This window comes from Tachypleus tridentatus, chromosome 12 (assembly GCF_004210375.1).
Source record: "Tachypleus tridentatus isolate NWPU-2018 chromosome 12, ASM421037v1, whole genome shotgun sequence".
In the NCBI taxonomy this organism is placed as follows: Eukaryota; Metazoa; Arthropoda; class Merostomata; order Xiphosura; family Limulidae; genus Tachypleus; species Tachypleus tridentatus.
Genome location: NC_134836.1, coordinates 5,116,757 through 5,142,111, shown reverse-complemented (window position 1 = coordinate 5,142,111; position 25,355 = coordinate 5,116,757). Strand labels below are relative to the sequence as shown.

Here is a 25,355-nt window from a genome sequence, read left to right as displayed (position 1 = left end):
AGAGTTTACTAGTTTTATTTTAGTCATTCAAATGAGAGTTTACTAGTTTTCGCTTTTTCATTCACAAATTTATTTATTACACTCATCGTAGTCTGACCTGTGCTCAAGTAAATGTATGGGAAAAAAGTAAAATAAAACATAGAAAAACACTTGGCATATTAGCTTTCGCACGCGGGTTAAATAGCCAGGTTTCAGAACCCACGGTTTCAGGTATAAATATCTCTAAATTTGAACTAATGAAAAAAGTGGAGATAACCAGCTAAGGACATTCTGCTTTGCACCCTGCACTCTTCGACCACAACCCAATAGGCCCAGCCACATCTAGATTTTGTTAACTATTGTTTGATCTCATGGGTTGATAGGGCTTTCTTAGAAATGTATGGCTTTAAGATAATGTTTACTTGAACGGTAAAGTCGTTTTTGTAAGATGTTTGCTGTTATATTTTGGTTGGATCTTGAAATTCATTTCGAAAGAGAATCAGAACCTAAATGATAAATTACAATAATTCCCACGACTTTCGGATAGGATAGTTTATATTTCAATATCTTGTAATATTTATTACGTTTTTACAATATGTACAAATTTCTTAACAGGATCAGAAAGCAATAACAAAATAAAGCTTGCTGAAAGTAAAGGTTTTGTTAAAACAAATAAAAAGGTTCTATTGTTTATGTCAGGGAAATGACAAAGATGCTTCATTTTTTGTAATGTACAATATATACATTAATGGAGAGTCTATATAGTATTGTATAATTTCAAATAATTACACTCAAGATGTTTTATAATCATGTTTAAGTACAATGTTTTTATTGACATTTTAAGTCTTTCCTTAACTTTAATTAATTGTCCTTTAATTATATATATAATTTATTGGACTTCCGAGTATATCCATGTGCAAAATCATATTCTATATACACGTTTTTACACAAATATTACATTTAAATAATATCTAATTTACTTTGATTGCATAAAGTTATCATATACAATACAGTTTGTTTTTTAAGCCACACATTGAGCTACTTGTGTTGACCCTACTCAAAATTTGAACACCAATTTTAGCTTTATGAGCCCTTGTGCTTGCCGCTTAATCCTAGGAGTACCTATATGAGGTAATAAAGAAATGGTACCATGATGCCACTTCTAGTACTACTACACTTATTTGATAGTTACATATAAGTAAACCTACGGCTGATTCACTAGAAAACAACAACAAAAGTAACCTTAACACGTCAACTTCTAAATTCTTTTCCCATGAAACTGATGAAAAGCCATGAAAATAACTTATAAAAACCAGCATGATAATGTGAGCCGATATCTGTTATAAATAAGAATAAAATTCCGAAATTATAAACAAACGGTAACTTAACTTAGGATAATATTAAAATCTATAAAATATTTTTACTGCACTATTCAACCTAATATGATATGCCTGGAGGGACATTGCGTGCGTTACTTACAAGCTAAAGCAACTGATCATTTACAGAAAAAAAAAGAGTGTTTTTGTCGTTTTTTATTGAAGGACACTTGATAAAGTGAGATCTATCAAAATCCTAAGAATTTTTATTTTCTTGAATTGTAGTTTAACTGCCTTTTCAATTTTAAAGGTGATTTTTATGTTATGACTGTCATCTCTAGAACTAGCCAGATCTTACAGTATGTTGGTTTTTGTAACGTTACGCTGACTGCTTGTAGTGCACGTCATGTTTTAATACAAGATGTTCGGGAAGTCACTGTGCAGTTTTCTAATCATATTTTATTCAGTCTATTTCAAGCAAGCAACTGATAGCGATGCTTTGAAACAAACTAAGAAGGATCCAGGCCTGTATTGTTGCCAATGGGGGTCACTTTCAACATTGTTTATAATTGTCATTCATATTTACCTCCTGTATTCTATATTGAAACATGTCTGTTAATAAATATATAAGTGCACAGTGACTTTCCGAACACCCTGTATTATATTGTTTAATTGTAATGTTACTTTGGCTGTTTTCACTACTATGCTGATGGTAATGCTAAGCTAAGTATTTGCTAAATTAAGATATTTATTTGTAATGTTACGTTGACTGAATTAACGTCCACTGATAGTTTACAACGTTACCCTGACTATTTTCTATATTATACTGACGGCTTTAATACTGACTGTTTTTAGCTTATATATGATGAATGTTTATAATACTAAGACTAGAGTTTTACAGTTATTAAAAAAAGATGAAATCTTTAATTGAGCAACTTAAATGAAAAGCCAGTGTCAATATACAGAGCTAAGCTCAATAAAATAATTTAAGTTTCTCTTCCATATTTGTGTATTTACTGCTACGCTATGCTAAGTATTTCAAACACTGGTCATACGAGTGTAACTTCATATCTCCATTAAATACCTCCATGGAAAAGGCGTGGTTGCTAAATAAATCAAGATATTCAAATACTCTTTACCTTAAGATTTCTCAATAATCTAAGGTGACGGATTAAAATTGGCTGTTGGAGACGTCTGATAAAAAGTCTCTGACCTGTCAACTTAACTTTCTGAAAGTGGGTTCAGGAAGAGTCGCTGAAAACACTTCCTGTTCGACCTGTACATGCTAGATGTTAAGTTTTATTCATATACAACACAACATGTATGTTCTGATACTATTTCTAGAAAAATGGCATTACAATGTTCTCTTTCATCTTCCATATTTTGATAACCAATTAATATTCCAATATTCATCATTAGAGTTCGACATTTGATAACATGTATTTTTGTAATTTTTTAAAGAATTTTAACCTGTATTCATAACATCCCTTATTATACCTGAAAGGATATAATAATCTTATATTACAGCTAATTGTAGAACCTTTTTCTCAACTGTCAGACATGCCTTAAATGGCAAATTATTTTTATGATTCAGATATATTCAGATTATACTATGTAACAAAATTTTTACTTTTCTTGTTCCTGGGCAGAAAGTATTATTTCCCAATTGCTTATGCCTAAAGTAAATAGAAAAGACCTATTTTTCTATTAAAACAATATTTGAGGGCGGATACGTGAAAGTGATTTACATTACAATCGCATATCTCGAAAAAGTACTCACTTCTAAACATTTTTGTATAACTTTAGTATAAATACATGTAAATCTTGATTCGTATGTTGTTTTATTCAGACCTTATGTAAATGTAAATGTGCAAATTTGCCTGTTTTTACATATAAAAGAGGTTAATTTCTAGATTTCATTATCCAGGTTACAAAAGCAAAGTTTGAAGGGAATACCGGCCATTTTCTATACTTTTAAAACATAAGCAATTAGGAAATAACACATACTGTCCAGGAACAATATTTGCGTTACATAGTGTTATAAGAAATGTCATGTTTCATAAGTAAAACTTTTTAGTACTAATATATTTCATAAATACAACTGTTTTAGTACTCATATATTTCATAAATACAACTGTTTTAGTACTCATATATTTCATAAGTAAAAGTGTTCCAGTACTTACATATTTCGTAAGTAAAACTATGTTAGTGATCTTTATGTTTTAATTAATGCTTTCACATTTTTTGCATGCTTAGACTTAATCCTGGTGTATACATTGTACAGTAAGTATTTTAAACGTCTGTAAAATTTCCAGTCATTTGTTTTAGGCTTGTTTATTCATTATTTTTATAATTTTTAAGGCTAATTACTGTCCCCACGGGATTAATATTCACCTTACACAATTAAACAGAAAAGAGCCATCAGAGAAATGTAAGCATACTTTTCCATTGTTCTGTAGCAGGGGGATCGCCCTCCACGAATTGCTACATTTTTTATTTAGTGCGTGTTTGTGCGTATGTGTGTGTGTGTTGTTTTCAATGGGTTATCTGCGCTCTGTTCTTTATGGATAATCGAACCTCGGATTTTTAATGCGATAATTGAGCATGTTATTCTATTTTTTGTGTCATCATCAACATATTAATGTCCGGAAATATTTTTGTATTAATTCAATCTAAAGCATATTAGTATTATTACTTTCGGCCAGAACGATAAATTATGGGCTAAAGAACCATAACAGGGTCCCCTGAGGTTCAGGCACAACCATCTTTAAATTAAAACTGCAAGTTAGGTGAAAGGCAATCAGACGGCAGTCCCCACAGCCTAAGATACAAATACTCTTAACCGAAAAGCGTGCCCCTCAGTGGCACAGCGGCTTGTCTTCAGACTTGCAAACTCAAAAACCGGATTTCGATACCCGTGGTGAGATGTGCAGTTTCGTGCTTAATTCCAAACAAACAAATAAACCGAATAGCGGATTTTTTTTTACAGTTTCAACACTCAACAGTTAAAAAGCGTGTTCGTCTGTTGATCACGTCTCAAGTCATGTGGTTAGGGCGCTCGACTTCTAATCTGACGGTCGTGGGTTCGAATCCTCGTCACAACAAGCATGCTCGCCCTTTCAGCTGTGAGGTAAATCTCACTATACGTTGGTAAAAGAGTAGCCCAAGAGTTGGTGGTGAGTGGCGATTACAAGCTGCCTTCCTTCTAGTCTTACACTGCTAAATTAGGGATGGCTAGCGCGGATAAACCTTGTGTAGCTTTACGCGAAATTCAAAATCTAAACTCAAGCCTTATACATTCCGATTTGAGACCGGATATGCTAACCACTGGGGCACATTCGACCTTAATTTAAGGCCATAAATATCACAGTAGCTTCAGATTTTATTTACTTTTCCATTAATTCATTCATTGTGGTATAATCAGATTATGCAAAAGGATTTTCTTTTTTTTATGTAAGAACATGTAAAATCTTTGGAGAAAATCAGGCTGAAAGTTAAAACCAAAATGTTCGTGGAAATGCTATTCTGTACTTACTAATACAAAATAAATGAGAGAAAAGTGTGTAGTTGAATCTATAGGGTTCCTGTATATGCATTTTCGATGCAAAAAACACAGTTGTAGGTTAATGTGAAATCCTGTACACAAACACTTCATTATATCATTAAACAACTCACTTCACATTGGGAATACTACTGGTGCTATGACCACTTGATGACTGTATCTTCCAGATATAACGACTCTCATCCATGCAGTAAATTGATAATAAAGAATGAAGGCCAGTGGTTCGATTCCTCACGGCAAATAGCCTGATATGGCGTTATTATAATACAACATAAAGAAACACATAAAGGAGTTTTGTTCCGGTGAAGAAGGAACCTGCGTGGATAAACTTTTGTTTATGCATATAATAGTTTTAAAACTAATGCTAAAATTTGCTTAACAGCCTTAGTCACTGTTTTACAGTAATGAGTACGTTGTTATTTAGGGGTCGTTGACTAGATTATTTTAGTAATTGAAGATGCCTCGTAACAATTTGCTGAAATTTGACATAATTCGAATACTAAAACTAGGCAGTGTTGTTGCAGTGATAAAAAAGTCAGAGTGCAATTACATTAAATTATGAAAGAGAAATTATTAAACACAGTATCCTGTAAATGAACGGTAGGTAACTACAGCTTACTTTCCACAACAGTACTGAAATTACTTACTGTACAACCATTGGTCTTATCCAAATACTTTCTAGTGTATAACTTAAAGCTTAACAAAACTTACAAGATTATCTTTAACTTACAGGACACTGGATAAAAACGGTCCTAATATTTAAATGATGAAACATCAATAACTTGCCAACAATTTCTAAGATTGCCTAACAGAATAATTTTATTGCTGGTTGTTCAATCAACCTCTATTACCTAAAAATTTAATAATATTTCATTTTCTAGTTTGTCGATCGCATCTAAAATTACGAGAGCTGAAGGAAACTACAAAAAAAATACTAATAGCGAAATTGCTAAAGTGATTACAACCTTAAAGTTTACTTTTATGTAATCAAAGTATACAGTCGTAAGCTACGTGACCACATTTATCGACCACGTGTAATAGTTTGTTGTTGTTTTATATTTATGCACAAGGCTAGCTACACAAATGGCTATTTGTGCTCTGCTATCACAGCTATCAAAACCCCATTTCTAGCGGACAAACCGCTGTGCCACTGGGAGGTACGTGTAATAAATGTAAATAAATAAATAATCTATTGATAGTAATTTGTATGGCTAATGAGTATGTTTTTGAAAATCACTACGAAAGAAACAACAAATATATATATATATATAATGAGGTTCCAAACCTTATAGGAAATTTTAGAAAGTTAACATACACAGTTAGTGTTACATGCATTTCCAGATATAGTTCTCAAGTGAAAACGGACATAAACCAAATGTGTAACTGAATATATAAATGGTGTTTTGCTTTTGTTTGTTTGTTTGTTCTGTTGTTAAGAGCAAAGCTAAACAACAGGTTTTATGTGCTCTTCTCCCTCATGAATATTGAAACTCATTTTTTTAGCGCTATAAACTCTCAAAGTTATAGCTGAGCCAACTGGCTACCATTTTTAATATGGTATTAAAAATTATATCGGAAACGCCTCACTTAATACTGGCAAACGTATCTGGTTTTATACGATGAATGGGAATAACAGTTTTGGTTTCTAACACAAAATATTCTAAAATATAGACAAAACAACAACAAATATTTCACTTTTATTTTGTCCTTTTACATTTGTTTTTCAAAATCATGATAATTTAACGTTTCGGTAACTTGCAAAGAAAAAATGAACAATAAATGTAGCAGCATTTGGATGTCTACTCTGTCCAAAAAAACCTCAATTTGCAGATGAAATAAATTTAGCACAGTCATTTTAAACCGTGCGATCACATGATTAATATTCAGGAACATTGAGAGGGAAAAAAACATGCATATTTAACATTTGATCTCTGCAGAATCCTGAACCTAATTCATTATAAAAACTATATAACTATTTTACAGTGTAACTAAGAGTGAAAAGAAAAGTCATTTAAAGAACATAGTCTGAAAATGATATAAGAAAAGTGTTTTTCTTGTAAAGCATTGCTGATAAATGTAATGAGTTGGGGCTCGTGCAATTTAAACCTGTTTTTTTTTTTAGCTTTGGCTTACTTGATGGTTGATATCTTGTCAGCCTAGGTTATAAAAATAGCTGATATTATAAACTTTACAAAAACTGATTTTGTAAATCAACTATCGAAGGCTGCGTACATGATAAATGTTTGAGCCGCCAAACGATTAAAAAAGAGATTACTAAATCGATGTACAAACTTATGTTTATAGCTATAATGACCTACGAATATGAAGGAATTAATATGATATTTAAAATATAGAAGATTAAATGGGTGGGATCATATAATACGGGAAACAGAGTAACAGTGGAAATATGTAACTAGCATAAATTACGTCTAAAACAATGTCAGAGTATGAGAGATTCAGGTGAACAGTGTCGGAGAATAAGTGATTCGAGAATTTAACAACTTCATAGTATATCTGATTCGAACGTTAACCAATGTTACGGTATGTATGATTCAAATATTATATGGTGTCATGGTACGTGTGATTCGAGCATTAAGCAATAATCTCATGGTATGTGTGAATTGTGTGTTGAACAATGTCATGATATGTGGTTCGAGTATTAAATAACGTTACAGTATGTGGGATTCAAACTTTAAATAATGTTTCATTGTTTGTAATTCAGGTGTTAAACAATGTCAAGATGTGTTTGTCAGTCAAGTGTTCAAAAGTGTCATACTCCCAGCAACTCAGCAGTAAGTTTTATGTAAGACTTGTAACGCAGAAAACCGGGTTTTGATACCTATGTCCCTATAAATGTCGCACAAATTTTATTATATGGTCTAAATTTCTAATATACATTGGTGTGCTGAGAATAGTCCACTACTTCACAATTTGGAAATTACATAAATGTAATATAACAATTTATCATTGCGTGAAATACCTCTAAATATCGGAATATTTTTCCAACAGTGATGCTCCAAAAATAGGAAATACACATAATATAGAAGAAATTCTCATCTTTCAGCTCTGAGTTTTAAAAGTTACCCCGTCAGGAAGAGAGGGTGGAAGTTACTAAAATATTAAACTCGTTAGAAATTACTTAGCTAATAAAAAGTTACAAAAAACAATTTATATCCTTAGTGTTGATCAGCTCTTAACTCAAGGCTATAAAATGTTCTTTCTGAAAGACTCAAAGCAAATTTCTCCTGTTCGACTTGAACACGCTTGAAATTCGAAGTCGTTGTTATTCAATACAACAATCTCGTTTGGTTAATTCTTTTCCTCGGAAAGTACCTCGGTAGTATCATGTCTAAACTAGGAGGGTAACGAACGATTTGACAAGTCAAGACATGGGAGTCACAGCAACCTTGTCCTTAGGAAATGCCACTAGTTAAAACGCTGGAGTGTTTATATTACTTTCAGGGCGTGGAAGCGTTTAGCACCGAATTAAAATAAACAGAGAAATTTAATAAATACGTTTTCCTGGTTAAAGATCGTAACTGACATGAGACGTTTAAACACAAAGTGTTCCTTTGTTAAAATAGCAATAAATGAAACAAATACTTTGAATTGGCCAAGCCTGATTATTGAAGAAAAGTATGATGTATGATAAAAGAATCCAGTTTTTCAAGATTTAATACATGACTACTAATTTCCGCTTCATGTTTTTTTCTTAACAACCATGCATTAAAGATTGAATAATAATACGATACTGTAATGCCTATACATTAACGAGAAAAGCGTTTCGTAATATTGTTTTGAATCATTAAAATTTCCTTTGTATTTATTCATACTAGGAGAACTCTTTTAAATGCAAAATTATTTTTAAAAGTTATCTAAATAAATTCATCACATTTTAAATAAGTAATGAGTTAAAGTTTCTAGAGAATTTAAACTTTTCACTACTGATAGATAGGCAAATAAATGCACATCACACAACTAGGAAGTCGAAGCCGTGTGATGATGATGGATACTCACTAAGCAAGCAATGTTTTAAATCGCAATTATTTTTCTCAAAAAGTGTTTAAACTATTTTAAGATTTCATGGAGCTTTCTTTTATATTTTGCTCATAGCCTCATCGTCTTTGCTCCTGAAAACAAGACAAAAATACTGTGTAGAAAGAAGTTTTACACTAAGTCAATAGATTAGCATGTAAATAAAAACTAAATAAGTTAAAACCATTTTCATTCAAGCAGCATCAAGTAATATGCTACTTTATTACAAGTGTGAAAATCATTTACTTATACCTTGTACTCTTTGGTAATTAATTAACATTTTATTGGTGTAGAAACTGCATATGGTAGATGTTGTTATAAATGGTAGATATTTCTGTTTTCGTTAAGTATAAAGCTACTCAATGGACTATCCGTGTTGTGTCTATCATGCATATCGAATCTCGAGTTCTAACGTCATAAGCCCTTAAACTTATCGATCATACACTGAAGGGTGAGAGGGCTAATGTCTTCTTTATAGTGCAGATCTACAGTATGAGATATTTTCGTTCTATCCATCACGGGGAATCGTGTCCGGGATTTTAGCGTTATACGTCTGTAAATTAGCATTGATCTACCGGGGAAGGCATAGATGCTATAAATGATAAATAATATAAATAGTGGATAATATAAAATGAAGATACGATAAATAATATCTATTTTACGTTATGTATAATGTAAATGGTAGACAGTATAAATGACGAGTATTATTAATAGGAGATATTATAAATGGTAGTTATTGTAAATAGTGCGTATTATAGCTGGCAGACATTATAAATGGTGAATTTATATACAGTTGATAATAACAAAGTGTTTTCTATGTTGGATAAATTTGTCAAGTCTGTGCTAAGTAAGACAAATATGTCATGTCTATGCTATGTTAGGTTAGTGTGTCATAACTATACTACGTCATGTTAGTGTGCCACGCCTGTGTTATGTTAGATAAATGTGTAACTTATTGACAATGCTGGTAATTGCTAGAGTAATGAGAAGTGAACATGACTGAGTGTATTGTTGGTTAGGTTTACACATGTATATGTTATGAGCGACATGTATGTTTTGTGTAATAAATGGTTTAATTCGAATATTTATTCAAATTAAAACAGTATGGCATCGTTACTGAAAAGATATAAAGTATTTAACACTTGGTAACTATGAACTCCAGCAGCTTTTTAATCTAAGACGGTAATTTTAATTGAAATGTTATCAAATTTTTATCATAATTTCTTTTATTTGTATTCATTTCACTGTAACACTTAGTGATCGTCTACTGGGCATTAAATAAAATTTCTTATATCATGGCTATTTTTTTATTCTGAGACAAAATACAATGGCGCTTTGCCTTCGCGTGTTGTGAATAAATTTAATAAAAACGTTTTTTCAATGATAGTTTTGTAGAAGCAAGTAACGTATAGGATATATTATTACTATTAATTCTATATTTACAGTTTAATTCAAATATAGATAATTAATTGTTGATATGCCATTATTTTTCTCGTAACCATAGAGATTTTACAATGTTAATTTAATTATTTAAATGTGTAATGATTATTACGATTACACCTCTGACGTCCACAGCATTGGATGTATAGCTCCTACGTACTGCAGATAAGCGGTATTAAAGAAATACTGGATTACTATTCAACATAACAACATATGCAGGATGTTCCAAAGGTTTGGCGCCATGTAATTATCAAACTATTTGTGAGGAGATTTTGTTCAGATAACGATGATAGTAACACGTGTTTTGTTATCATCAAGTGACACATGAACTAGATGACTAACACCAATGATAATAATGATCGATGCTCATCACGAACGACCTGAATCTTAACACTAAAGTAACTTGATAATTATCACCAAGGGGCTGTTATTTATCATCAAAGAACGTAATTATCAAGAATATATGAATAATTATCAGCAAGGGGCTGTTATGTATCATCGGGTAACATAATTATCATCAATAGATGAATAATTATCAGCAAGGGGCTGTTATTTATCATCAAATAAATGATAATCACTAATGATAGATAAATATTTATAAGCTAGTGGCAAGGAGCTATCATAAACGTATCTAATATGTTTCAGTAATTGGAAAGTGACTGCTATCAATTATAAATTACTGATTTTTACCCCTACGAGATTAATACTTAATTAATTAATTAATGCTTAATACTTAATACTTAAGTGGGAAGTGGAAGTCATCAAGAGATTGTCACTTATCAGCAAGTAATTGTCATCTTTCACCAGATAACTGACAGTTATCACTGAGTAACTAATACGCATCAAGTAATTAATGTTCAATAACTTGTGGTTGATATTTATTAAGACACAACTGACGTTTATTCCCTCACACTTAACACCTAGAATAGTCAGAAAGCTCCAGAATACCGCCATAATTCGCACTGCAGTTTTAAATTAAAAAGTAAAGAAATTTGGCAATATATTCTTTATCTATTTTTATTTACAACTACGTGTGTAACAAGCTACTATTACCTCCAAGTGCTGCAAATTGAACCATGGACACAAGGACGGTTTATAGCTGATAACTGTAGCGATGGGAAGAAACGTCTCCATTAATTTTTTAAATTTATCTTTTCCATTTATTAAACACATCGACCCCACAATTCGTTTTTAGTAAAAGTAGTTGTTGATGATAGTTACTAGCGTCCTGTTGCAACAATACCTCTGTGTTACTGTAGGTAACCATGCAGAGTAAATCGATTTTTAACACTCTAATACACGATCAGCATTTTATTTCATTCAAAAGTTTGTGTTAAACACAGTCGTCCCTAAATTTGAACTGTTAAACTAAAGCAAATGCAGCTAGTAAACAGCTTATACCACTAACTTTTGGGCTACTGTTGCCACATTGATTAGGTCATTATAGGCCCCAAAGTGTAGAGGACATTTTATTTTAAGCAATAGGTGACGAATAGTAAATTCTCTCCTTCAAAGTCCGGACACGATAACTACTTGGTCACGCCCGCCTCACATTCAGCACTACTAATTGTATAGAAGGATCTATAAGATTTGATTAAATTAAGTAAAGTTAGGTTTTCGAATTTTGCGCAAAGCTACACGAGGGCTATCTGTGTTAAATTAGATTAATTTAGCTGTATAAGACTAAAGGGAAGGCAACTAATCATCACTGCCCACCGCCAACTCTTGGTCTACTCTTTTACTACAGAATTGACCGACACATTATAACGACCTCACTACTGAATGAGCGACCATTATGGTGTGACGAGGACTCGAACCCATTACCCTCAAATTGCGAGTCGAACGCCCTAACTACCTGGTCATGCGAGGCCCTGAATTGAGTAAGGAAAGTCAGTTAAAATATCTCTACTCACTGAATGACTTAAAACTAAAAGACCAAGTACAGCTTTCTTAACATAACTTTTAAAGCTTAATATTTGTCAAAAATAATATTATGTTTATATGATCTAACATGAAGATATAGTATTTACTGTTTGTTTTCAGCCCCCCGCTAGTACAGCGGTATGTCTCCGGTTTTACAACGCTAAAATCAGGGGTTCGATTCCCCTCGGTGGGCTGAGCAGATAACCCTAAGTGGCTTTGCTATAAGAAAAACACACACAGTTTCTTTTTATATACTTATTAAATATAATGCAAATGATTGCTCTGGAATATAAAGAAATTCTGATTTATTGAAATGAAACTTCTTGAATATAACAACAATAATAATTTCCAATGAGAGTGGACTTTGTAATTAGAGCAATTTAATACAAATCGATGCACATAAGACGTGGCTTCCTTTGATATTTAAATGAGACATCCGAGACTTTGTCAGGCTTGATACTGTTACGAAAAAAAGGTGTTTAGTTACTACAAAATAAGCTGTATAAATTTCATAAAATTAAAATATTGATTTGAAAAAAAACAACATTTTCTCTTGAGCATGCTTCACCGTTTTCTGAAATAGACATGAAGGGTTTTTTTTTTTGGAATTTCACACAAAGCTACTCGAGGGCTATCTGTGCTAGCCGTCCCTAATTTAGCAGTGTAAGACTAGAGGGAAGGCAGCTAGTCATCACCACCCAGCGCCAACTCTTGGGTTACTCTTTTACCAACGACTAAGCATGTTCAGCGCGACGCGGGCACGAACCCGCAACCCTCGGATTACGAGTCACACGCCTTACGCGCTTGGCCATGCCAGGCCCAACATGAAGGGTAATAAGCTGTTAACCTCTACAGATGTCACCTAGATGTTACGACACCTACATTCAACCATAGCGAAGAATAACACTGCGAACATACACTGGAGACCTCGAACTTAAACAAAAAAAATAGGTCTATACTTTCTCAGTCCAAAGTATAGTATACTGAACGCCTTGCATTGGTAAACCGAATATAAAGTACATTATATATAATGGGAAATACAGACATGTCAAAGAAATGTAGAGACTGATTAGCATTTTGAGAAAATAATCGTTACTAAAGTAAACAGGACTCTAACAACCTTTAGGAAATTTCTTGAGGTATACAGGAAGTTTTTCTTTATGTTTTTTAAAGGTGAACACTGTTTCTCACAATGTTCTTCTTCAGTTTTATTCTGACTCTTAGATAAATATTTTTAATGTTTTACAGTAACTGAAATTCATAGTGTCGTCGACATCTCTCCCTTAGTCATTCATCTTAACTTTGATACTGCTTCAGTCTAAATGCTGCCCATATCTGTTTCTGGATAGAGACCTCAAGAAGGCTTAAGTATTAAAACCGAAATGTTGCCCCTTTCAGAAAACAGGCAGTGGCAGTCCCTTAAGAAACCCCAGGCACAAAAGTTTCAAAAGATAGTTGCTTTTTTGTGCGTACGTCGTTATCCAAGTTCCTTTCTGAAGATGTTTCCGTATTTATCTATACAGGAAACTACAAACATTATTGTATTTATCTATACAGGAAACTACAAACATTATTGCTTTTTACACACGATACTTTATTGATTATGTTTTAAAGCACAAAACTGCACAATGGGCTCTCTGTGCTATATCCGAAGCAAAGATCTAACCCTGAATTTTACTGCTGAGACACCTGAGAAGAACACAACACAACAGATAAAATACACATTGAAATTAAAAACACGGACGAGTCTCATCCTGTGTCAAGGTGAACAAGTGTTACGTACTTAAACCTACAGCTCGTGGGTGAGCATAACATGGTATGACCTTGTGGCTCGGGCCCTCACTCGCAACCTGCGGTTAGGGAATTTCAGTCTTGTCATTGAACATACTCGCCTTGCGGGAGTTAAAATCAATCCCTAATTTTGCTGATAAAGAGTAGTCCAAAACTTGGTGGTGGGTGGTGTTGACTACCTTTTTTCCCTCTAATCTATCACTTACAAATTAGTGTTCGCTAATGCAGGTAGCTCTCGAGCAACTTTACGAACAATTCAAGGAATGTTACCAACAATGACAAGTGGGAAAACAATAAAGAAACGTTCATACTTTTCTTAAATAATATTCTTTGTTTACAAGCCATACTTTTTTTTAGTCTAGCATTTCTAATGCAGTGTTAAATATAAGTCATATATATTTTTTAAAAAGTTTAAGTTTAAAGTACAAAAAATAACTTAATAAATACCAGTAAAAAAATATGACGTTTTAGGTCGATTCCCTTTCAAGTAACCAGTTTTCGAATGTTGAAATTTCTCTCATCACAGCAATTTATAACTGTCCATGCATAGGGGCGTCAGCGGCAAAACAAGTTAATTAGTAACCCTTTCATTTCTTCGTTTCTTGTTGAACTTTATCTTTTCTAGAGCTCCATAACTCTTTTAAACAATGCATTTTTCATAATTTAACTTCTGACTTGTTATATTTCATATGCATTATTCAGTAATATTTGATTAATTCTTTTCAGTTCGTTGTCACTAATTAAAATTTTAGAAATGTAGTTCAATCAAAGATAACAATAGAAATAGTCTTACATCATAAAAAATAATTTACCTTATATGTTAAATATGAGAAAAAACTAACATTGTGCCTAAGTTTATTAGTTTTTATTTTGTTTTGTTTGTTGTTGTTTTGAAGTAAAACGTAATCGCCATCAAATTGAGCATCTTCATTTAAGTATGATTTCGGGTTTGTTTTGTCGATAACAACCTTACATTCGAGAACAAATGTATAATTTGTCATTTAACAAAGACACGTTTTAATGGTGTGCATTTATTGTGAAATGAAAAGAATTTAAGTCACATTTTATGTTTTTCTTCTTCTTTGATTCGTGCACGATACCTGTAATACTCTCTATGACATTCCACGCACCCGGTCCTTGTCTTCATTTAACTAATATTTATTATTTCTTTGAATGTCTTAATTTTTGTTTAGGTTTTGAGAACATGGAATATTTCTGCAAGGCAGAGTTTATCTAGATGAAATGTACAAGATCAGGTCGAAAGGTAATTTGATATTAGATCTAAATACATTTAAAGAGAATACACTAATTAGTTCACACCAAGAATCTCGAACACAAATTGCAGATGAGGTTATTTCGTAGACCAAGCACCGTTAACAAGAAACTGGAAAACTTCTCAAAAGAGGTTTCCCATGGGTCAGCATTAAATTTAAAGATACAACTCTAAAATCAAGAATTAGATTCCTCCGGCAGTGGACAGAGTACAGATGTCCTATTAAATAGCTTTGCACTAACAAAAGAAGAAAAAGCATCTGAAATTTACTCTCCAGCTATACTTAACACTTGTCACTATATATACAGATAAGAGGGCTAAGCCTACAACTGGACGATTTAAAGCCCAACTCTACTGTTTTAAATATTTTTTGTAACTTGTAAAAGAAAAACACTATCTTTTAAACGACACAAATAGCAATTGTAATTAAATCATACAGATGAGTGGAATATTTATCTGATTTAGTGAGAAAGATAATTCTTCAATAATAACATTTATGTTAAAACTAATGGCGTTTTTACACAAAACTATTTAATTAACAAGTTCACCAACAAAACTGTAAGGCTATGAGATCCATATAAGCCGTGTGCGTCAAAATTTTAAAAAAACACATAATTTAATATGGTTTGTTTGGAATTTCATGCAAAAATAGACAACGGTTATCTGCGTTAGCCGTCCCTAATTTAGCAGTGTAAGACTAGATGGAAGAAAGATAGTCATTACCGCCCAATGCCAACTCTTGGGTTACTCTTTTACCAACGAATAGTGGGACTGACTGTTACATTATAACGTTCCCCGGCTGAAAGGAGGAGCATGTGTGGTGTTACGAGGATTCGAACCCGCGACTCTCAAATTACGAATCAAGTGCCTTAACCACCTGGCTATGCCAGGCACAATTTAATAAGGAGATAGGGATCGTATTTTTAGCTTATTAAACTATTGAACACTCGATGATACCTTCACAATGCACCCTTTCTTGTTGATAACGTTTTATTCACATTTAACCTAACATGAATATTATAACTATCTAAGTAGAATATGGTGTGAGTAATAGCAATTGCATGTTTATTAAGAATAACTTTACTGATAATGTAACTCGTCTCGTATGTGCTTCTTGTAAAGAAATTAGATTAATACTTTACAGCCGACTTTTGTGATAATGATCAAATAACATTGAATAACTTGCCCGAAAATAATAAATTTTAGCCGGATGAATCTGGAAGTTACCGTGTAACTGTAAAAGATTTTCATGTTATAAATAAGTAAAGCTCAAAAACATTTTGCACAGTTCAGTTTCTTTTGGTAGTCATAAGATTGTTATCACGTATAGAACAATTGCCGGACGTGGCTAGTGGTTAACGTGCCCAGAATATGAATCCGATAACTCATGGTTAGTTTACTGTTGCCAAAATAAATAAATCACAGCGTACTATGAGGCAGTGAGTGCGGTACAAAGGTGAAGACCAAATCCCATTATTTGGTTCGACAAGAGCAGCCCAAGAGTTGGCAGTAGGTAACGTTAATTAGGTGCCTTCTCTTTAGTAGAATAGCTCGCAATTAGGGATATCTAAGCACTTATCGACCTTTTTATAGAGTTACCCAAAAATGTTTTTAAAAAAACCCTATTTAAACGACTTGGTAGTAAATTTCAAAGCTATTTCATGAGCCCGGCGTTCGACTCATAATCTAAGGGTCGCGGGTTCAAAACCCCGTTATATCAAACATGCTCGCCCTTTCAACCGTACGAGCGTTTGTGACGGTGAATCCCACTATTCATTAGTAAAAGAGTAACCCAAGAGTTGGAGGTGATGACTAGCTGCCTTTCCTCTAGTCTTACACTGCTAAATTAGGGATGGCTAGCGCAGATAGCCCTCGTGTAGTTTAGCGCGAAATTCAAACACAAACGAGCTATTTCATGACCACGAACTAAACAGTTTACGCGACGATGATTTTTTTTTTAAAAGGTGATAAAATTAAACTAGAAATTGAGAAACAATTCTTGACGAATGAGTACCTCGGATTAATGATTAAACAAAACCCAGAGCGACTATAACCAAACGAGATAATTACTTCATTTGACGAACCTATTATTTCGACCCTGTCTCTTCATTCGTAAAAGAAAAACAATTGACCGCATGTGAGCAATAATTCAATGTTAACGATCTGAAATTTCTTCTTTCAATTCAGGACTCGACATTATCTTTGGTATTTTATAAACAAAACAGCGAATATGTCACTTCACAGATCCCGAACACGATATGGCAAGACTTATAGCTATGTAAAGTAATTTGTTCATTGTGAAGTAGTTGATAATGTTGGATCTTTTCTCGCTGCGTTAAATACTCGCATCAGTTGTTGTATTCAATCAGCATCAGTTGTTGTATTAACTTCTGTTTTTAAAGAAAGTTTTAAAATATTCAAACAATTTTACATTTTTTATGTACTGCGCTAAAAACTTACAAATAAAGTAGTCAGTGTAGTGATACATTAGTCGGATAATAAAGTTATGAGGTTATTCACTGTTCAAAATTCTTTATATAATGCGTTTGTTTAACTTCACTACATTTATTAATTCTGTTTTTAGACAACTTTTATATTTAGAGAAAGTACATCACTATCTAAAAAGAAATCTTTATTTTTATGTTTGAAATAACCTTTTCTTGCTATCTAGTATTACACAAACGTTTCTGTTGATTACTTTTAATTGTTTGTTTGTTTTGAAATTTCGCACAAAGCTACACGAGGGCTATCTGTGCTAGCCGTCCCTAATTTAGCAGTGTAAGACTAGAGGGAAGGCAGCTAGTCATCACCACCCACCGCCAACTCTTGAGCTACTCTTTTACCAACGAATAGTGGGATTGACCGTCACATTATACACCCCCACGGCTGGGAGGGCGAGCATGTTTAGCGCGACGCGGGCACGAACCCGCGACCCTCGGATTACGAGTCGCACGCCTTACGCGCTTGGCCATGCCAGGCCATTACTTTTAATTAGTTTACGTTACCCTGAAAAACATAGGAACAAAATGGGCGCTGAGAACAGAACAATAAAGAAAACATATTACGATTAAAATGGTCATTACACTCAAATTCCGTGAAGAAAAGTGGATTTAAGTTATGCGTTTCAGAGCAACTTCAACAATAAAACGTTTAAGACTGTCTGATCGTTTCTTTCTAAATTATTTAATTTCATTGTACATTCATTTATAAGTAAATACCGGGAAAACGTTTTTCAAATATTACGTTTCACAGTTTACTATTTTAACAATACACACTAACATGTTCTACTATGACAAGTTAATACCTTAAATCCATATATGGAACAAATAATGTTATACATAAAGAGTTCTATGTTTTAGTAAAAATTACTTCGTGGTCGTGGTTTCATGGCTTACGTGCTGGACTATGGGCAAAAAGGTTCAAAGTTCGAGCTACAATATGATAATGAATACTTTCCGTACTTTCATGTGTGAGCGCATTCTAAAAAAAACAACAAAAAAAGCCAATTTGATATTTGGTTAAAGGTAGCTGTGTAGACAGCGAGTACTGCTACTGCTAATGAACTGTATCAGGCCATCTGGTAAGGGTCTGGTGGTTAGAACGCTTGACTTACAATCTGCAGGTCATGAGCTCAAATCACGGTCACCGAACATGCTCGTCCTTTGAGCTGTGGGAGCGTTATAACGTTACGGTGAATCCAACGATACGTAGGTGAAAAGAGTCGCTTAAGAGTTAGCGATGGGTGGTGTTGACTAGCTTTCTATTCCATCACTGCTAAATTAGAGAAATTAGCGCAGGTAGCCCACATGTAGATATGCCAGAAATTCAAATACAAACAGTCCATAGTCTCTGGTAAGCAATGACAATGGCTGAATCTTGGAGTATTGGACCTCGCTGTAATACATAATATCTTCGCAAAAAATAAAATAAAAGGGAAAATCTTTTTCAGTATTTCTTTTCTTTCTTTCTTTTCTAAGTCATCGTTTTAGCTAAATGAACCCTATATGTCCTCCGGTGAGACAGCGATACGTTTACAGATTTATGATGCTAGAATCCGAGATTCGATTCCCCGCGGTGAACACAGCATTTAGCCCAATGAGGCTTTACTTCGAAACAAACAACTAACCCGATTTTCATCTTCAGCTCTAATTAAAACGGAAGATGAGGTTATTCAAAACAATATTGTAATGATTTATTTTTCTACCTGGTAAAAATCATCAAATATTTATATTAAGAATATTATAGCATCAATGTACTTCTTAATCGCTGAATATTTTTCGAGACAATCAACGTGAACCAAGCATACAATTTCATGTTATATTGCAATGATAAACTTGTATTTCAGTTTGTTCGTATTTCTTGCAGCATACATAATTTGCATCAACAGATCTTCAGAGGCGGAACATAGGACAAAAAATGTATCTGATAAACACACAGACCTGTGTCAGGTGTGGTTTGTTTTCAGTATTGTAGTACGCTCCCAAACTTATAACTTAGTGCACTTGTTTTCCAAATATATAATATCTTACGCGATGGATCTTTTCATAAAACAAAATATTTCCTGGTGCAAGATGAACGTCTCTATAAATACTGACTCTTCCGAACTTGTTACCACGTGGACTTCTTTGTTACTTTCTATAATCTGTTGAGCCAGAATGTGAATCTGATGGTTTATGGTTTACGTTTCGTTGCTAAAAAAAACAACAAAAAAAACACGCGTACTGCAGTACTGGTTCAAATGCGCGGTATAAGAGTGAAGTTTATGTTTATGTTAAGTAATGGATTCAGTTTGCTCACCATCCAACTCCAGTGATGGCATTAAGAACAAAATAGGAGTAGAAGTATCTTAGTTTACTTCATGAATATCTATGTGTATCTTTTCTGTGGTAAAGTGCAGTGGCTTAAGTAAACAAACAGCAATGATCGAGGATAAGCTTTGTTTGTTTGTTTGTTTTGGAATTTCGCACAAAGCTACTCGAGGGCTATCTGTGCTAGCCGTCCCTAATTTAGCAGTGTAAGACAAGAGGGAAGGCAGCTAGTCATCACCACCCACCGCCAACTATCGGGCTACTCTTTTACCAACGAAAAGTGGGATTGACCGTAACATTATACACCCCCACGGCTGGGAGGGCGAGCATGTTTAGCGCGACGCGGGCGCGAACCCGCGATCCTCGGATTACGAGTCGCACGCCTTACGCGCTCGGCCATGCCAGGCCACGAGGATAAGCTCGTTCTCAGGCTAAGTCCGATAGAGTGAAGTGTCATGAGAGTCCAAGTATTCCATATTATGAAATTATTGTATCAAAACTTTTGGGATGCAAAAATAATACGTTAAATACGTAGATAAAACTTTGCATTTTTATACGATGCAGACTTTTAACCCCACCACTCTGTTACATGATAATTGTCGTGCATAGCAGCTGTTTTTGTTTACCTATTGTAAGAACCTCTTCATAAATGATCTATGTTTTAGTTTTCCTTTAAAGGCAATTGAAAGCATTTGATTATCTATTCTTTGAAGTCAATGTCAGTGACACCAGGAAAATAGTCCCGATTTTCTTTCTTTTACTGAAAACTAAATTATCACGGAACTTCATTTAAAATTATGAGACAGTTAAATCAACTAATCAATCGTTTCTTTCTAATATGAACTTCCCTGCGGAAGAAACTTTGAAGCATGTTTACTTGTGCTATCACTTTCCCTAGTTAACATCTGAGCTCGTTCGTTGCATTATTTTACGTGTTTTCAAGGCCTAGATCGGCTTCGTGAGATGTCAATGCCCGAGAGCGAACTCATTTTATTTTCATTACTTTTCGCACCCGTTGACCAATGGGAGAAGTTATTTGTAGCAAGCACCTTACATGAACGACGACAAAAGTTTAGTTCACGTTTATTCAAAACTCGTAACACGTAATGAGTCTACGAATCATGGGTTGAAATCTTGGTTAAGCCAATACAGATTAACTACCGGTTAATGAAAACTTCGGTTATTTTTTTTTTTTTTAGTAGTTACTCTCATCTTCAATCATTGGGTAAATATAACGACGTCACAAAAAGTTTAGGAAGGAAAATGTTGATAGGCTGCAATAGGATCTACAATAAAAATAACAATTTTTTTTTTATCAATTCGAGCTAACGTGTCAGATACAGTATTTAAATAACGGAGCGATTCCTGTATATATCCATTGGCAGCACTGCACCTTCACCGAACTTCATCTAAAGGACAACGTGATCGGTGGACCTACAGACAACTTCTTGACTTTACTTTGAAGACGTCTGAGAAAATATTCTTGATCCAGGCAAGTAATTATTGAGTAAAATTCTTATTTGGTTCGTTATTTCAACTAAGCAGCCGAAACATTTTAATTTGTGTTTGCTTCTCTCGTAATGTATATAAATAATTAGGGTTAATTACATTTCTTTATGTACTCAACTCTAATTATTTACATTGTTTTTAGAGGATGAAAACATTAAAAAGTGAGTTTGTTTCTACATATAAACTAATACATAGTTGCATGTCAATCTTTTTATTATTTTAGTTCTCTTCAGGGGCATCGTATTTCTGATTTTAAATATCCATATCCTCCATCATGCATACACACTCCAAACCCGTAGTTTTTACGTTTCCAAATTACCACATAGTTTATCACATTTTGAATGTACAGGTCTCATCATAATTTTAGCCTCACAAATTTACACAAGTTTAATATTAGTATATGTTATCATAAACGTTTAATAAGAAAGCTATGTACAGAGAGAAGGATAAAAAATTAACTCAGTAATGAATACGGATAAACTAAAAAGCTTACAATGAATAGGAAATTTAGATTAGTTCTAAATACGAAGCTAACAGTCATAATAATGATAAATAATATAAAACATGTATCAATTAAATATCTTAACCAATACTATAATGAAATCAGCGCTAATGAAAGAGAAGAATATAATGAACAACTGTTTGTAACATCATATTTTCTACTCTCGCTACGTTTGAGTTTTCTTTGTTCAACTTTCATCAATTCAACAGTCTCATCTTGAATTGACTATGAACTTATAAATGCCCTAATGAAAACTGCAATTAAGCCAGTATGGCAGGTAAACAGTGACCAGTCGTTCACTGCGTGAGGTGGTAAAAGTCAGTTTATATATATGTGCAGGAACAATTGTCTTGTAGAATTACTTCTACATTACACGAAAAATGACGTATTGGTAATCAATTTAAACACCAGTTTCTCGTTCTATCAACTCGTAGAAAGAACAAAAATGTGAACACTTTTATACTGGCTCTTGTGTATTTACCGTTGTAAACCATGACGATCTACTTGTGTGTTTACAACGCTCAAATTAAAATTATTTGGTAACATCCTTGGCAAATGCTTTAGCGACATCGATCCTTTTTGATGATAGCTATTAAACGTCTAAGAAGTAATCTCAAGAAGTAGAATGCGTTACATTGTTGGAATACTCTAATATAAAACAAATAAATCATAAGATATAATATAATCTATTTTTTCCTGCGATAAACGGGAATACAATTTGATACTTTTCAAGGAAAAACTTGTAAATTGCTTCACAAGTTCACACGCTATACAGCTTAAGTTTATTGTTAAATTGTAAGCAGGGATATGTAGACATTTGTATGTAGAGAAGACATTGCTTTTGGTGTTGTGTATTGTTCGAGATTGTGTAAGGCATTATGAAAACATAGTATGAAGGATTTCGTAAGCGTAAGGTTTGAATTTGTTACCTACACATAAATATTACAATAGCTAATAAAATTTGGTTTAAAGACTCCAATTCAGTATGTTAAACACACTAGTATAATAACACCTAATTTATCAAAACAAATTAAATTTTTCATCAAAATTAATGAATAAAGTTTTTTTTCATATTTTGAACCTGTCTTACTTTTTAATAATATCTTTATATTTTGTATCACAGTGTAATTTAACCTGAAAAGGCGTAGCTTATTCTCTACAATTTAATAATTTGTCAAGACAATGATCAAATGCGACTCCCAGGACGCAAACGATTTGACAAGTTATTTTTTTAATTAACTTTAAAATATCTTAGTAACAAATGATATCTCTAAATGTTTATTTACGTTACTTCTTTTTCCACCCTGATTTTGCAATCCAATCTGAAAGAATCTCTCACTTTTACGGTAACGGTTTCAGTTTAGTGATTGTAAACACTCTTTCTGAGTGTGAAATTTTCGAATTAAAACTAAGACAAAACTTATTGTTTGTTTGTTTTTTGGAATTTCGCACAAAGCTACTCGAGGGCAATCTGTGCTAGCCGTCCCTAATTTAGCAGTGTAAGACTAGAGGGAAGGCAGCTAGTCATCACCACCCACCGCCAACTCTTGGGCTACTCTTTTACCAACGAAAAGTGGGATTGACCGTCACATTATAACGCCCCCACGGCTGGGAGGGCGAGCATGTTTGGCGCGACTCGAGCGCGAACCCGCGACCCTCAGATTACGAAGCCTTAACGCGCTAGGCCATGCCAGGCCGACAAAACTTATAACTTTATAAATATTAACAATGTTATTGGAGGTCTTTGCAATAATTTTAGAAGATCTGAAATTAGTAATCGCTTACTATACAGTTGATCAAGTGGAATTTAAAAATAATTTTAAATATTGATTCTACCAGACTTTCATATATTTCAGGGTCTCTTTCTTTTTTTTTTCGCAACACTCTAAATACAAATAATCCTCACCTCTTAAACTACGAGCGAGGGTAGAAATAGCGTCTAAAGTAAATAAAACACATTAGAGCCTCAACGAGGGAACACCACGGGAGAAAACCAGTACAGTCAACACCTTTGATGTGCTTAATAAATCTCTGCGTAACCCTAATATCTTCAGCTGTTACGAGAGATGGTCTACTTCCCTGAATGGTGTGTTAAGTTCAAGGTTACATAACGCGCACCGCCCAAACTCCGCCTTTTATGTAAAAGGTGGGAAGAAACGATTCGTTCAATCAAGTAACCATGAACCGGTTGTCTCTGAGGACGTTTGTAAAATTTTGCTTGTTTAGTTCTTAACATCGACAAGTTCTAAAAGTGCATAGTAAAACAAATTAAACTGATAATGGTTGCATCAAGTAAAGTTTTTTGTCGTTTTTTTTCAAGTAACTTTGATAATCGCAAACTAAAATCCACAGAAGTTACAATTTATCGGAAATTTTCATTGCTGTAGCAAAAGGATTGTTTCAATGTGGAATGTTTAACTGCACAACAGTTTTAACGCATCACGGTTTACTTAAGTGCAAACAGTTATTAATTAAACTATTTAAGATTTCTATTCGGAAACAAAAGATATAGTAAACGGTTATTTATTTAGAGGTTCGAGCCCGGCATGGCCAAACGTGTTAAGGCGTTCGACTCGTAATCCGAGGGTTGCAGGTTCGAATCCTGGTCGCACCAAACATGCTTGCCCTTTTAGCCTTGGGGGCGTTATAATGTGACGGTCAATCCCACTATTCGTTGGTAAAATAGTAGCCCAAGAGTTGGTAATGGGTGGTGATGACTAGCTATCTTCCCTTTAGTCTTACACTGCCTAAATTAGGGACGGCTAGCGCAGATAGCCCTAGAGTAGCTTTGCGCGAAATTCAAAACAAATTTAGAGGTTCTATAATTCATTTTAAAAGTCACAAACGTGCAACTAAATTCAACTAGATGCTACATTATAACAATAACGTCAGTGCTATCGCTCGTAAATGTATAAAAAATTCGTAACGTGGATTGAGTAATTATTTTACTTGATAATGTGACACTTTCCTCATGTCACCAGTATTCAGACTTCAGATATTCAGCCCACAGTCACGTGCACGAGGGGAGGGGCTCAAGCCTCTGCCTTCCTCCTTTTATGCTTCAGAAGTGCTCTTTCTCTCAATCATGAAAACTTTGCACAACAATCAAAAGACACTCCTTATTGCACATCTTGGTTACTGGGAGCGAATAAAAACAATCAGATTTAAAATGAATGACTCACAGAGACTTGTAGATCTTTATTGTAATATAATAATA

The 25,355-nt window shown here is 33.7% G+C and overlaps 2 protein-coding genes across 5 annotated transcripts in view; one reads left to right on the top strand and one right to left on the bottom strand.

The window, feature by feature from the left end:
- The window catches only part of LOC143234350 (uncharacterized), a 53,887-nt gene extending 29,723 nt beyond the window's left edge, over window positions 1-24,164 (bottom strand). Inside the window, exon 1 of one of the 2 annotated variants that reach the window (XM_076471642.1) lies at window positions 24,045-24,164. The gene's annotated coding sequence lies outside the window, so the exon portion shown is untranslated. The remainder of the gene's footprint in view (window positions 1-24,044) is intronic. The other variant, XM_076471641.1, reaches the window with a different exon arrangement.
- The window catches only part of LOC143234349 (uncharacterized), a 46,560-nt gene that overhangs the window by 7,348 nt on the left and 13,857 nt on the right, over window positions 1-25,355 (top strand). For 2 of the 3 annotated variants that reach the window (XM_076471640.1, XM_076471639.1), the window contains one exon: window positions 21,513-21,619. The gene's annotated coding sequence lies outside the window, so the exon portion shown is untranslated. Of the gene's footprint in view, window positions 1-21,191; window positions 21,620-25,355 lie in introns of those variants that run through there. The other variant, XM_076471638.1, reaches the window with a different exon arrangement.